This window comes from Wolffia australiana, chromosome 2, assembly GCF_029677425.1.
Source record: "Wolffia australiana isolate 7733 chromosome 2, ASM2967742v1".
Taxonomy (NCBI): domain Eukaryota; kingdom Viridiplantae; phylum Streptophyta; class Magnoliopsida; order Alismatales; family Araceae; genus Wolffia; species Wolffia australiana.
This window is the reverse complement of record NC_135836.1, coordinates 8,592,460-8,608,404: the sequence shown is the minus strand read 5'-3', so window position 1 is coordinate 8,608,404 and position 15,945 is coordinate 8,592,460. Positions and strand designations below refer to the sequence as shown.

Below are 15,945 nucleotides of genomic sequence, written 5' to 3'. Positions count from 1 at the left end.
CCACTTCAGATCTCGGAACTCGGTGGATTCCCCTCATCGGCCTTGCATTTCACCTTGGTCCAGCACATCACGTAGTTACATTTGCTTAGTGAATTTCCTTGTCGGACGACGCCTCCAAAGTCCGACATCAGATCATCAAATATAATTCCAATTAAACTATAGACCATTATTTGGCTTCAAACATTGAGAGTTTAAGTGACTAAGGTATGATTTAAGATGGGGTAGTGAATTATGTTCTTTAAATTTTTGTTTACTCCCTAGTTAATAATTTCAGATACAATCTCCCTATCTAGTGAATGAGATAGATCCCTAATGAGGTACAATGTTCCTTTTTAGGGTAGACCCAGTTTTTTAGACAGCTAAGCATAGTCCTTACTGATTTTTGGGGGTTCTATCCCAAGGGGGTGATGAGCCAAACCAACTTTGTTACAATACTCCGCAAGAAGTATAAAAACAAAATAAAATGGGTAAAGCTATATCATCCTCAATCAAATCATTCACCCCCATTAACACTCTTGACCTGTTTCATAAGGGTTGACCCTGATAAAATCAAAATTAGGGTAATTGTGAATTTGAGTTTGATCATTGTGAATTTGAGTTTGATCAATAATATGTTTAAACCTTTACCTATGAATAATTTATCTATAAATCAGTGAGCAAGAGTTGTCTTCACAGTGAGCATATATTAGGGAAATAGATTTTTGGAAGGGTAAATTCTAGAAGGTGCGAAATATTACATATAGTGTAAGAGGTAGTGAATGGTTGAAGAGAGTAATAATGATAGAAGTAGAAATATTTTGAGAAGATGGCACGAGTATCGTGCTAGTAATGGATTATTATCAAGCGAGTGGGACTACAACTCATGGTGAAGGAAGACGTGAGCGGTGGCCGTGAGATAATATTTGAATTAATGATAAGAAAGGGCTACTTTAGGATTTACTAACTTAGGGTTTCATAGAATATAGGAGGATGGAAAGACAAGATAGTAGGATGATGATAATGTGGTGTGTGGTAATGAAGGTGGTGAAGTAGGAGTAGAGCGAGGAGTAAAATGGGAGAATAGTGATTAAGTTTTCTTGAACAAATAGGGAGTAACAAGCTACCAGATCGTGACAATCTAAGTGACATAGGAAGTGGATGGTAGAGGATGATAGATAGGGATAAAAATGGATGAGGATCTGTGTTGATGATGGTTGGTACTGACGGATGTTTGTGATAAATGATCTACCTAAATGTGTTGAAGAATAATCAATGTAAGGCAAGAGGTAACACTAGATCCCTATGTTCTGCCCGGATCAATGCGTATTCGTGATACAGATCTGCCTACCCAATTCTCTGTTGACTCTCTCCAATAGAGACACCAAGAAAAACCTTTACGGACCCTCAAAACTTCAGTTTCTTTCAATCTGAATCTCTAGGAAGAAGTGAGATTAAAGATGTCTTTTACATCGATTGGAGCTCAACTTATAGATACACCAATATGGACGGATATAGGACATAAAGGCTGGAAGTTGGACAATTCTCAGTTGTCGATTAAATCTAAAAGTTCTCTCTCATCGTCCCCCTTGCGGCGGCATCACATCTAGAGTTATTGGCATTCAATGCTTGTGATTGAAGGTGATGAATCGCTCAGATCCTTCCACTTAATTCTAAATTGCTGGCTGTTGAGCCATGTGTCCCTAAGGGAAAAAGACAAAAAAATTAATACAAATAAATAACTGAAAATGCATGTGACATGGGACTATGTCAGCGAGCACCACGTCATCCATTTACCTTTCCCCTAAAATAAGTTATCCATGTGGTGCCACATGTAAAAGGCACTCTCTTTTTGCATTGACACGTGGGCTGCACCATCATTATTGACCAGTCTTTTGTTTAAGAAAATAATATTTCATTCCTCCTTTTTAGACTTCCAAATTTGCATCTATTATGAAAAATTCTATTATTTTCTTTGATCAGATCACATCGTTGCCTGAAAAAATGATACGTGTCAGTAATCATTGGCCATTATGGCGTCACGATTTGTGATGCCATAATGACACTTTTCAAAATGATTAGTTTGTTAATTTCTGCATAAAACAAGGATTGATCACCAGTCAATCAAATCAAATGGTGACAACTTAATTAGTTAATTAATACAAATAGATTATGAATCATAAAAATATAATTAAAATATGTTTTCACCTTAGACTAATTATATCTTCATGAATTGAATCATCTTTTGATTCAGAAAATTATATTTTTTCAGAATTATTTTGTTTCAGAAGATATATTATTTCAGAAAAATCATTAAAATTACATGAAAATGCATGAAAACCAAACTATTATTATAAATATAGATAAATTCATTATCAGCTTGATAACATGGTTATCTAATTGATTTAATAATAATAAACTTAATAAACATGTAATATGATCAGATTAATCTAATTAAACTGAATGTTATCAGACCCCCAAAGCCTTCAAAATAGTTTACCCCCAAAGCCTATTGGAATCCACTTAAAGTATGAATATTGAGGTGAACCAATAATTCACATAAATTCAGATGAATAATTTGATAAACTTTAACTAGGGGTTTTAATGTTGATATCATTTATATATGAGTTCATTTAATTATATTATTAATCATCTAGTCGTTGGAATATTAATACTTAGTGATGAGTAAGGTAATGGTCTATATTTATATAGGATATGAAGATGATAGGAAATAATAAATCTAGAGGGTTGGGGATGTAGAGACAGAATGACGGTGAAAGATTTTAATAATGAGGTGAAGGAATGATGAAGCAATGAAAAGTAGATTGAGTGATATGGATAGTTATATATATGAATAGAGTGCATTTTGAATATGATTTTATGGGAGAAATGGATGGATCTAAGATAGATTGTATCAATGAGGAAAGAAAAAAATGTAAGGAAATAAAGAGAAACTTTGATTGTTATATTTCACTAGGACCTTTGGGATTTCTAGATTAAGGGGCTTCTCTTCTCTATTTCTTCCACCAGATAAACCACTTTTAAGGTTTGTAAATGAAAGAATCTGGGCCATTTACTTTATTTATTTTCCTTCTCCCAGTGTGAGCATTGCAATCACATTATTTCAGCTTCTCAAATAACATTTGTAATAACTAGACAATTAATAATTAATGTAAATTGTTGATTTTTTCCATCTCATTGAATTGGTTGGTGACATGGAAAATAAAAAATAAAATCTAATATAAAAGCCTTTGAAAATAAAAAATCTAGAACTAATTCTAACATGCATTTTGATTTATAAAAAATTATGTAGGAATTTAATCAAAGTAATTCAAAATTAATTTTGAAATCTAAATTATTTTCTTCAAAATATGAGACTTGATGAGAAACACATTTACGAGTAATATGATACTCTCTTGTTCATATCTTCTTGTGCATGAGGTCAGGCATGGCACCCTACAGGAAAAATGGATCCATCAAAATTAATTACTATAATTTTATAATTAATTTATTCTTGGGCCATTCAAGTCATTAACTAAAGTGATACATGGGCCTAGAGTGTCACCCCAATTTGTCTTTTAGATGTTGGAAGATATAAATAATGCTTAAAGGTTTTCACAAAAAATTCGCCCAGGTTAAACGAATACGCCCTGGTTAGAATTGTTCAACATCCTTCTGCTTCGACAAACTACTCCCCTTGGTTCCTCTTCTATGTATGCATGTATACATACATACATACATACATACATACATACATACATACATACATACATACATACATACATACATACATACATACATACATACATACATACATACATACATACATACATACATACATACATACATACATACATACATACATACATACATACATACATACATACATACATACATACCTACATACCTACATACATACATACATACATACATACATACATACATACATACATACATACATACATACATACATACATACATACATACATACATGATTTTTTCGTCTGGGATGAAAAAACTGTCCATACGGAAGTCCCGAATGATGAACGGACGAATCCTGGATGAATAAGTAATTAAATTCCATGATTAAATTCCCAAATATTATATATGGATTTCTAAGAACGTTTGGAAATTCAATATTTAATCCCTTATTACTTAGGAATAAATTTATGTTTATACATGCCATATCATCTTATCATAGTAATTAATTGTGTTAAAAGAGTACTTAAACAGATAATTATGGCAATATAAGATTTCTTATCCCATTTATCCTTTGATTAATTATCCAAAAAATGCAATAATTATTTTTATTTTCTTTTTGCGAGTTAGTTATTGAAATCTTCATAAAATATAATTCCAAAAAATTCAATAGATTTTTACATAATAGAAAATTCCAGTTAAATTTCATAATTTAAATTTTAGATAAGTGTAGAAGTTTCATTATTTAATCCCCACGTTTGTTAATTTTAGTAATAGTGTTTGAAGTAGCCATTTGCATTTTACAAAGAGGGGTATTCTATGCTTAAATAATTCACATGATATGCGTAATTGAACAGATATTTTAAATAGAGAAAAAGGTTATCAAAAGAGATATCGAGCAAGAGAGAGAGAGAGTGAAGAAAGCGAGAGAAGGAATGGAAGAAAGAAAGAAATAACGAGTTAGAGAGCAGGAGATTGAAGAAAGAAATGATGCGGTAAAGGGCAAGAGATCAACGAAATCTACACCAGGATAAATAGCGATATATCCAAGACAAGAAACAACACGACAGGGAGAAAGATATCAGAGATTGAGCGAAGAATGCACATACCTTGATGTCGGGAAAGCAAACTTCGAAGATGCGAATGGCCGCGAAGGGGCTGGTCTTCTTCTTCCTTCGAAATCGAAACAACTAGGGCGCACCTGGTTCTTTCTAAAGAAAATATATTAAAATATTAACAGAGAACATTAATTTCTCCGTCTGGGACGAGATACGGGACAATTTTTAACCTGGATGGGATGAAAAACCATCCTGGAAGGGTTGGACAGGACGGTTTTTTAATCATCAGATGAAAACCATCCCGTCCTTCATCCCTGAACTATCTCTGGACGTCAAACGGGACAAAATTTGTGCCGCCCCGTCCATTGTCCATGTCTGGGACTATCCAGATCTATACATGCCCATCAGATTACTTTTTTAAGCTCACCAGTAATTCCAAAAACAACCCAAAAAATATCATATTTCGATAAAGGAAAACTTTGTTTGGATAAGCCATTCTTATCACTTTTTGTATCTCAGGTCTAATAGTGGAACAAGTTATCTAGTGTTGGGATTCACTCTCATGCTGTCATTTAAAAGCCACATTCATAAGTACATGTAAGACTAAAAATATGACTGGGCATACTCTTGGCCATCTTGACACATGCACATAATGTGTCAGAAGAGAACTAAAAAGAAACTGCCTAGGCTGCTTCATCACTTACAATTATATTTTTGAACACTAACACTCACCTCTTTTGGAATCCACTAAGAAGAAGTATTTCCAAACAATGATTCTCATCCACAAAGAATGACAAAGCAGATAAACTGCCACAATGGTGATAAAAATTAAACTTTAAGCTTGCATTACCATTGGCTATGCTACATGTTTATACAGTTGGTATGGCTAATATTGTGGTAGGCCACATAACTGATGGTAGGTATAGATGCTTTACGTGTGTTCATTTGAGCTATCCAATTTTCAATCATGGAAAAGCAGATCCAAAAAAAGGGAATTTTGTTTATTTGATCTTCAAGAATCTTGGCTTCTATATTACTGTAATCATTCTCTTCCATAATCTTGAATCAGAGTTACATACTATATTCCCAGCCCCATAATCTTGAACCAGAGTTCCATTCTACACGACTCAAGAAATCCACCAGCTGATCCTCTGTAGAAACATGCTCCACTTTGACCCATTTTTCCTTTTATGAGGATCTGATGAAATGATACTTCATATTTATGTATTTGGAACGACTGAAGTTTTTGCACAATGTGATCACAGACTTATTTTCACCATTATTTTCATTGTCATTTAGGGCGATTACTAAATTCCTTCTGCAAACCAAATTCCTTGGCAGATATGGCTATGTATTTTGTTTCACACAAAGACGAAGCCACTGTCCTCTGATTTTGTGACACCCAGCTGATCAAATTTTGTCTAATAAAGAATGTCCTACCTATCATGATCTTCCAGTCATTTTGGTCACATATGTGATCACATCCACCATAACCTTTAGATGACAATTCTCCTTCTCCTTTCTGAGAGGCACAGTCCAAGTTCTAGTTTCCCTAAATATATCTTATTAGTATTATTGACGGTTGCTAATTAACCAGAGTTAAGAGAATCCATATACCTGCTGAAAAACCAACAAAATAAGTCAGATCCGATTGGGTGTGGGTGATGATGCACTTGTATTTAGTGGAGGTAAAATGGTTACTCTTATCATAGTTGAACCTTTTTCTGGTCTGAAGTGGGGGTGCATGCTGGATAAAAATCCTTCATTTTATTTATTTGGAAAATAGTATGTTTTAGAGAGCCTATCCTTTTTGACACATACTGATTTATTCAAAACTCTTGGTTAACTTCAATTGCATGATATGATATCAGCAATCCCAGATCATTCATGTCAAAAATGTCTTTCATCTCTTTTTTGAACTCTCAATGTGGCAACCTTTAGGTCTAGTCCAAGTCATGTTGTCGACATATGCTCATACTAAAAGATTCGAATATTCGGACCTCATATAGACTATATATTCTATATTACTTCCAGTGAAAACCTTTGAAACCAGAAACTTGTATGACTTTGTATACCAACCACGTGTAGCTTATTTAAGACCATATACAGCCTTTTTCAGTTTCATAAATGTCTCTTCTTTCCCTTCTAAATGAAACCTGATGTAACATGATGTGCGGGGATCAAGCAGCTCCTGTTGCACCACAAGAAGAAGGGACAAATAGTCGAGAGGGCGGCAGCACTAGGCAGCCACATTGGTAACGACGATTGGGTGAGCCTCACCTACAGCTCGCTATATGCGACAGATAACACCCTAAATTCGGTATTTATTTCATGCTATTAGCACAATTTTATGCATTTAAAGAGCTTAAAATGGGGTTGTTATCATCCATTTACATGAAAAAAACTGTTTTCAAGTGATTTCTAATTTTCCCCTAATTTTATGTTGATTCTATGAATTTTAAGGGATTTATTTGAGCTTGAAATAATTACTTTTGAATGAAAATGGCAATTTTAATATTTGATTTTGAGATTTATCAGTACGGGGATGAATCAGTGAATTTTCTAGAATTTTCTAGGATTTTTTACGATTTTTTAAGATTTTTCTGAGATTTATTTGAAGAAGAAATACATTTTTCTAAGAAAAAAAAGATATATTTATAAGAAAAAAAGTATTAACATTATTTTTGAACTTTGAAGGGCCTTTCTGTAAAGTTCTGTTGCAATGATACCCTCAAAACAGCTCTCGGTCGTGGTTGTAGGCGTAAAGATGTGATTTAAATTATTTTAGGGTTTTACTGTAATTCATTTATATTTTGTTTTAAGGTTTTAGGAAAAAAATCGGAGGAGAGAGAATACGCAAGGGGTATATCTATAATTATTTTTGGACGGCGTCGGGCGGCAAATATTTTTTTCGCAAAGGACTTATATGTAAATGTCAGGGCGATATCTGGGGCTGACGACGTGGCCTCATCACAGCCGTCGGATGAGAATCTGACGGCGGGCAATGATGGAGGCCACTATGCAGTAAGATTACCGCCCGTGCGAATCATGCGAAGCACACGCACGGGCGGTGACGTGGCCGATTATCATTCGAAGAAGACAACTGCAGAAGCACACATATGTGCGTATCAAAACTTATGCGATTCCCGACTTTTGAATGTTTTTTTTTCTTTGGTTTTATTTTCGCTAGTGGGGTGCGTGGCGCAATGGGAAGAAGCCCGCTTGGAGAAGTTGAAAAGTCGCCGGCCAGTAGGAGGGCGACACATCAGCGCGTAGTTTTAAAAATAAAAATAAAAATGGATTTAAATCCAATGGCTAATATTGGTTTAGTTCATTTATTCATAACTTTTGATCCAGAAGTCCGATTGAGATGATTTTTTTATGGATTTGCTCGTATTGATCCGCTCTTTCTATTGTATAATTGGATCATTGAGATCAAGCCTACATTGATAGATATAAATTAATTACTAATTAGGGGTAAAATGGTAATTTTTTCCATTTTACTTAGGTATAAAAGCCGAATTTTGAGAGGAGGGGGTCATTCTTGATGGTGCTCTATCACAGCTGCAAGACAGGGAGGAGCTCCTGCTTGGATCAACCTATTTGGTACTTTTTCCTTTGTATTTGAACTTTTGGTGTATTTTGGATGTTGTTAGTTGAATTTCTTAATCTTTCTTCTTGATCCCTGTCTGAACTTCTAAATCGCTTGGCTTGAGCGGAATGTACAAGCCCTGACTAGGATTTAGAGGAGAAATTGAGAGATTTCCTAGCTATTCCAAGTGCATATAAAAGAAAACTATAAAAAAAAACTTATAAAAGGGTTAACATTCTAGGATATTAAATTTTCCATTTCATTATCCAATAGAGTAGTTATTACTGAATTGTCAAACCTAAAGAACCAACCAAAACACGTCTAAATTTTTCTTCCTAATCTCTCTAATTGAATTCTTTGATCCTTTCAATTGGATCAATTAATTCAACTTAGAGCCCCTTATTTCATCTACTCCTCTCATATCTTCTACCCCCTTCCAAATTTCTCATCTAATTAGGGTGATTTAATCTCTGTTGAAGATTAAATTAACCCCAATTAGGTTCAAATTATTCAAGAAGAACATCAATTGGATTCCTTACTAGCTTCCCTTGGACGACACTCGTACTTATCACTACACATCTTAAGTAGAGTTTTTATAAATTTTATTGTATAAGCTAAAATTGACAACGACAAAGGTTTAAAATTGCATAAAATTTACCCCTATTTTTTGCATAAAAGCGACAAAGACAGGCATCGACGGCATAGAGCGGCGGTTGTTCTACCTGCGGCAACATGTACTTCGCGGTGGTGAACTAGCAGCGGCATGTCATGCGGGACACATCTCCCTTGAAGGTACTCTAGGAGACTGTAGCAGCAGGCATAGGACGGTGCCAAGGAGAAGCGGCATAGGGCTTCTACAACAAGGTACTAGCGGACTTCAGCGATCACGATGTCTAGCGTCTCTATGATATGATGATGGCTGCAAAGCTAGCCACTAGAGGATAGAGGTAGGCATCAACGACGATGCCGTCAGCTGTTCATCCTACGGCGATATGTACTTCACGATGGTGATTAGCAGCGACGTGTCGTCCGGTGATCCCTTCCCCTCAAAACTACTCTAGAGAACAATAGGCACGCGTGAGGCGCGTGTAGACGCAGTGACATAGGTAGGCACGACGGCACATATAAGCACGATGGCACAGGTAGGCATGGCAGTACTTGTAGGCATGGCGGCGCACATGGGCACGATGGCGCAGGTGGACATGGCGGCGTAGGTAGCCACGATGACGGGCTCGGAGGTGAGCGTGGTGACGAGGATGATGATGAGTGCAGGTGGGCACGTCGACGGGCTCAGAGGAGAGTGTGATCACGAGGACGATGACAGTGCAAGTAGGCGCGCCTACGCGCTCATGGCAAGCGCGGTGATGAGAACGACGGCGCAAGTAGGCACGGCTATGGGCTCGGGGGTGAGCGCGGTGACGAGGATGATGCAGGTAGGCACGGGGTGCCAGACTTGGAGGCACGTGCGGTGGCAAGGAACGATGATCGCAGGTTGGCGCAGGGGTATGGGTACGAGTAGCGGCGGGTGCTGTTGGGTTCTATGCCTTGGTTTGGCCATGGAAAACATACTCCATGGATGCGGAAGCGTGTCGATCAATTCACAATCGATCTTTAAAATCAACATACTGAATGTAACTTTTGGAGAACTTGTTCCACCCTTGACTTTGCGGTTCTGAGATAGTTCTGAAGCCGTTCACGCGTTCGGCTTTAGAAGTATCCATGCGATCACTCGGCACTTGGATCTCCACATCTTCTTATTCAACTCTTCTTGAAAGTCTTGAAGATCTCCTCACCATGAAAACACTTTTCCTTGGATGAGTGGAGAAGAGAGTGGAGAAGGGCAGAGACTCTCAAATCAGGCTTGCATGGGTGCTTTAAATGAGACTCCTTTCCCTCTTTATATTTCACTTAAGGTTTTTCTCAAAAACCATCCAAAGTAAAATATATCCACCAATGCCCTTATGACCTTGTGCGTGTGACTCTTTAGGACCATGTATCATTCTAGTTAATAACATTTATTGACCAACCTTATTAATTAACTATATCAACATATAGATTAATTTAATAAGGATCAATTTAACCCAATCGATAGGTTAAGTTTCCAACCCGTGGGGTGCCAAGCTACACCTCATGCTCTAGAAGATACTGAGTAGTCTCGAACTCTCTCATTGAACCTTTACCGTCATCGGTTACTGTATATGTATAATCCATCATCCGCGCGAGACTCTCGAACGACTTAGGATATGGTTTATCGTTGAACCCTAAACTGTCATTCGATTAGTACTGATGCGTAACGAGGATCATTGGAGAACGCCTTCTCCAATATCGTCACTATACTGCCAAGGGATTTTTCTGCATCGTCTTCCTCGAGTTAATCTCCTCTTATACCGAGGGTGGATGATCCCATCATCAGCTGCAGTGGGGACGACGGCTGCGTTTGAGGCTGCTATGCGGCTGCACATGTGCGTTGTGGCACGGCTGCGGGTGTTGCAGGTGACGGCGACCACGTCTCGCGATTGCGACCACTCAAGGCGGCTACCGCTGTGGAGAACAAAGACGACCATGGCTCCCAGCTCACCATTATGGCTACGGAGCGCAGCTGCGGCTACGTCGGCGGTCGCGGCTGGCGGCTGTGGCCAACCGCAGCCGTGACTGTCCTGGCCACGGCTTGTAGTTGTGACCCTACCGGCGGTGGTGGCTGCGGCCTGGTGTGATGGCGGTGGTTGCTCAATCCGGTGGCGGCAGCGCCTACAGAGGCGGCGGCGGTGCTCCAACAAGGATATGATGGAACCCTAATTTCCCCTTCTTGAGGGGCATTTGCATAAATAAACCAAACTCGAAACTAATAATAAAACACCTAAAAGAACCAGAAATCCCAAGGGGTTACATTTTCCTTTCTTTTTTTTCACTTGCTCCTTTTTTTTTGCTTCTTCTTCTTCTTCCTTTTACGATGGACACCCCCCCCCCTCTATAGGGGAAACATGGGCCTTCCCCCCTCTTATAGGAGAAACATGGGCCTTCCTCCTTAGAAAAGTGAAGAAGGCCCAAAAGTTTAAAAGAGGCCCAAATTAGGGGAAAAAAATACAAATACACGCTGATACATGGGCTCTCCTACGCACACAAATGTAGGACCATACCTGGCCCACACATGTGCAAAAAAAACAAACAAGATATGTCTTTGAGGCTGGATGGTCCCCCATCAAAACCTTCTGGTTTCTTTACATAGACTTCTTCCATATCATCTCCATTTTAAAAATATGATTTTACATTTCAATCATGCATTTATGAAGCACCACTTGAGATAAACTTTTCAGGACTTAAGTAGTGTTCATTATTGTTACAGGATAAAAAATTTCTTCAAAATCTATTCCAGGTAATTGTACATACCCCTTTCCAACTTGGCTTCAATTTCGACCTTCTTAGTTTCTCTCCATATGGCCTTCTTTTGTGCCTCCTGGAAAGTAAGATATTTTCTATGGGTATAAAATGCAGCATCTCAAGTGGAAGATGGATTTTTTGTATCTATAACATTGATCAAGGTCAATATATGTTTCATGTGTTGCTTCAATTTCAACTTGCTTTGATCCTTTAGTGGACTTTACTATGGAATATATCTCTTCGATGCAATCATCAAAAGAACAATTAAATGAGGATGCGTTCATACATTGAAAATTATCTTTGCTGTTCAGAATCTTTAGACTTTTACAATCCCAATAACTTTATCGTTCGAGGATCAACTATCTACTGATATGAATTTATTCACTTTAACATTAGAGCATCTGTATGCTTTTGATATTGCCTCATAACCTAAAAATATCATTGGCTTGATTCTACCATCAAGTTTCTCTGACACTCACCAAGTGTCTAGACATAAACTAAGCATCAAAAGACTCATAGATGACTTTTGCTAGGCTTTATCCTGTCCTTATCTAATAAGGTGATCTATTCACATGATAAATGGCTGTCTTGATAGCTTCTCAACTCAACATGGCTGGAAATACTTAAATTTTTAGCACACACCTGACCTTAAACATGATGGCTTTATTACTCGCTCCATTACACCATTATGATGGGGGTAATATGCTGTAGTCTGTTGCCTGTTAGCTGTGATTTCCTTGAATAGAAACTCTACCCCTTTATTGCTTCAGAAGTTCATAATCTTCAAGTTATTCTCAGTTTCAGCAAGACTATTAAACTTTTTAAATATGTTAAGAGCAATATCAAACGTGAGAAATCTTCAACTAAAAGTAATAAAAAAATACACTTATACCAAATTCTAAGGCCAAAGAAAAATTGTAACACGTAGTAAAATTTAAATATTATTTAGTACTTTTATGGATGGATTCAGTGGTAGTCTCTGACTCCCTCCAACTCCATCAATATCAACAACATGTTATGACTATGACGGTTTGTTCCAACTTTGTTGACTTTGTCAGAAAATACAGGGGGTTAATTGATTTGTAAACCCACGATGCTGGTAAGGTCGGGACCGTGGTCATCCGTCTCCGGTTTGCCGGCCGATAAGATCACTGAAATTGAACAGCAGCTGGGTTGATTTGGCTATTCCTTTCTATTGAAAAGGAGTCAGCTGTCTGCGCGAGTCACCTTCTTCTAGGCTCCGAGTAACCTTCTTCTAAGCTCCACTGGACGACACGACATTCTCTTTCAACCGACCTATGAATTTAAACACTTCTTTATGATTGGTGAATCGAGTTGAAAATGAAAGTCGCCAAAAACTGGCGGAATGCTCTCGAAACCAATTCACTCGAGTGAGATAGAGGAGAGTGGAATTTCGTGTGTAGGGGTGAAATCCGTAGATCTATGAAGGAAGGCCAAAAGCGAAGGCAGCTCTCTGGGTCCCTACTGACGCTGGGGATCGAAAGCATGGGTAGCGAACAGGATTAGATACCTTGGTAGTCCATGCCATAAACGATGAGTGTTTGCCGTTGGTCTATGCAGATCAGGGGCCTGGCTAACGCGTGAAAAACTCCACCTGGGGAGTACGGTCGCAAGACCAAAACTCAAAGGAATTGACAGGGGCCTGCACAAGCGGTGGAGCATGTGGTTTAATTCAATACAACATGCAAAACCTTACCAGCCCTTGACATTCGGCGAAGATGAACAATAGTTGAGGATGCCCCAGAATCTTTTCATCTCGATCAAAATACCTTACAAAAGTAGGTATTTTGATCTCCACCAAAATACCTACTTTTGTATTTTATCAAATAAGTATATCATAGGTATATTTAGTCTTTTTTTATTTCATATTTATTTTCTTATATTATCTAGAAAATAAAAATAATTGTTATTTCATTATGATATTTAATTATATTTATATAGATAATTTATTTAGAAAATATTTAATTAGTAAAGTACTAAATTATAATTAATTTTATTTATATCTTTATAAATACTATTCTATATATAATTTTATATAAATTATGAAATTAAATATATTTTTTATAAATTATATATAATAAAATTTTGACATTCTAGTTTTTTAGCCTATTGAAATTCAACTCTTATTTATAGTTTAAATCTACCTATATTTTATTTTTTATTTATATTAGTATAATTTATATTAATATCTAAAAATATATAATATTTATATATAGTTTTCATTACTAGATATTTATTATTTATATCTTAAATTTGGTTATATGTTCACTTTTATTTTGATATATTACATTAACACTAGTACATTTACATTAAATTTATATTTTTTTGACCTAAAAAAAATCATACAGATAAAATATAAATAAGATTAATCTAATTAGATTAAGTAAATAAAAAAAATAACAAACAAAAAGAAATGAATAACTAACAAAAAATTTAAGTCAAAGGAAAGAAACCGTGGAACTGAAATAACTCAGCCAGAACACCCTTTAAAAGATTGCATGGTACGAATAGATCAAATAATCCCTTCAGACATAAATACTCAGCTGATTGTGAACCGTCGGGTACTATATTATTTAATGTTTTTTCAATTACTCTTTTACCTGCAAATGCAATGTAGGCATTAGGTTCAGCAATTATGATATCTCCCAATATACCAAAACTGGCTGTAACCCCACCTGTTGTCGGGGATGTAAGAATTTGTACATAGAAAACTTTTTATTTAATTCATAATTATATAAAGCAGAAGATATTTTAGCTATTTGCATCAAACTCAAACCTCATTCTTGCATGTGTGCCCCGCCAGAAGCACATACAATAAATTCATAGGTGGGTTATGGCCAATACCATAACCCACCTATGAATTTATTTTCCCCTAAAAAGAGCGCCGAAGTTTATAGGTTTATTTTTTTAAAAATACACATACCAGATTATAAGGCAAAGAAAAGTTGTAAGAAGGGTTCATCGAGCTATCCGTAGGTAGGTAGAGTAATGGGTATGTACAGGTGACCATGCAGAAGTTCCAATGGTTTGCTTTCTCTAGCCTGAGATACTACTGTAAATGATGATCATATTTGCGTTCCAGTTAGACAACTTCAAAAAAAATACGATATAGAGAAGTCAATCTTGGCACACCTACAATTATCTGTAGGTCTGATAAATACTTTAATGAATAAAAATTTAAATACCCAAGCATTTCATACGATAGCCATGTTGTTGACCTTGAGTCGAATGAAATCATGCATTTGATTGCGTTCAACCTTAGAAAATACAACTTCTCCCTTGATTTCTTCACCTTAGCCAATAATTTCTTGTGTCTATCATCAGGCTTCCACCTTACATCTCCATCCTACAACCCTACTCATCAAACTTCCCAAGGTTGAAAATATTTGATCTCAGTTTTGTATCATAAATAACATTACTCAGAGTCATGGTTCCACCAACTTGATAATGGTTAATATGTCCCCTTTTCTTTGGATCTCCACTCTAGATCCACCATCAAATTTTACTGCTCCTGACTCAGACTCCCTTATGTCATGAAAAACCTCCTTACTTCTAGTCACGTGATTGCTGGAAATAGTGTCCAGATACCATATATGTTATTCACTTTAGCATTTATTTACACATTTTATTTGGACATATTCATATTCTGTCTTGATGGCCATTAACAAGGCCAACTCATTCTTCTCCTTTCTATCTGCCATATTTTTTATTGCCTCCTTGTATGATCTGCATTTAAAGGCAAACCGTACATACTTGCCACACTTATAACATTTTGATTTTTGACTAATCTTGTGATCTGTCTTCATCTTAAGCCCTGAAACCACTAGTAGATCTCTCGTGACCACATCCTCTTCCATGGATGTACCCTCTTCCACATCCACAAAAGCTAGTCTGCTCTTCTTCTTTGATTTCCATAGGGCTCGTGCCAAGAGAACGTGCTCTTCTCTTCTTGTTTCATGATCACATAGTTTTTCTTCATGAATTCGGAATGGTCCTAATTGTTGTATCAAAGAAGCTATAGAGCCAAATATGGCTGGACAGGCAAGGAGGAATTTGGCCTTGACACATCCTTTTATCCAGATTATCCCCCATCTTTCACATCTAGTTCACCTTGCAGGAGAGCTTCCAGGCAAACTCTAAGACCTGTTCATCTTCTCCCATAAGCATCGGCTCAAATTCCCATTTGAACAAATGAATTCTCACATTCCTAAAACAATCGCC

At 36.7% G+C, this 15,945-nt stretch overlaps 1 pseudogene; it reads left to right on the top strand.

The window, feature by feature from the left end:
• Positions 1-13,021: 13,021 nt before the first annotated feature.
• Positions 13,022-13,316, top strand: LOC144700346 (18S ribosomal RNA; annotated as a pseudogene).
• Positions 13,317-15,945: the final 2,629 nt, after the last annotated feature.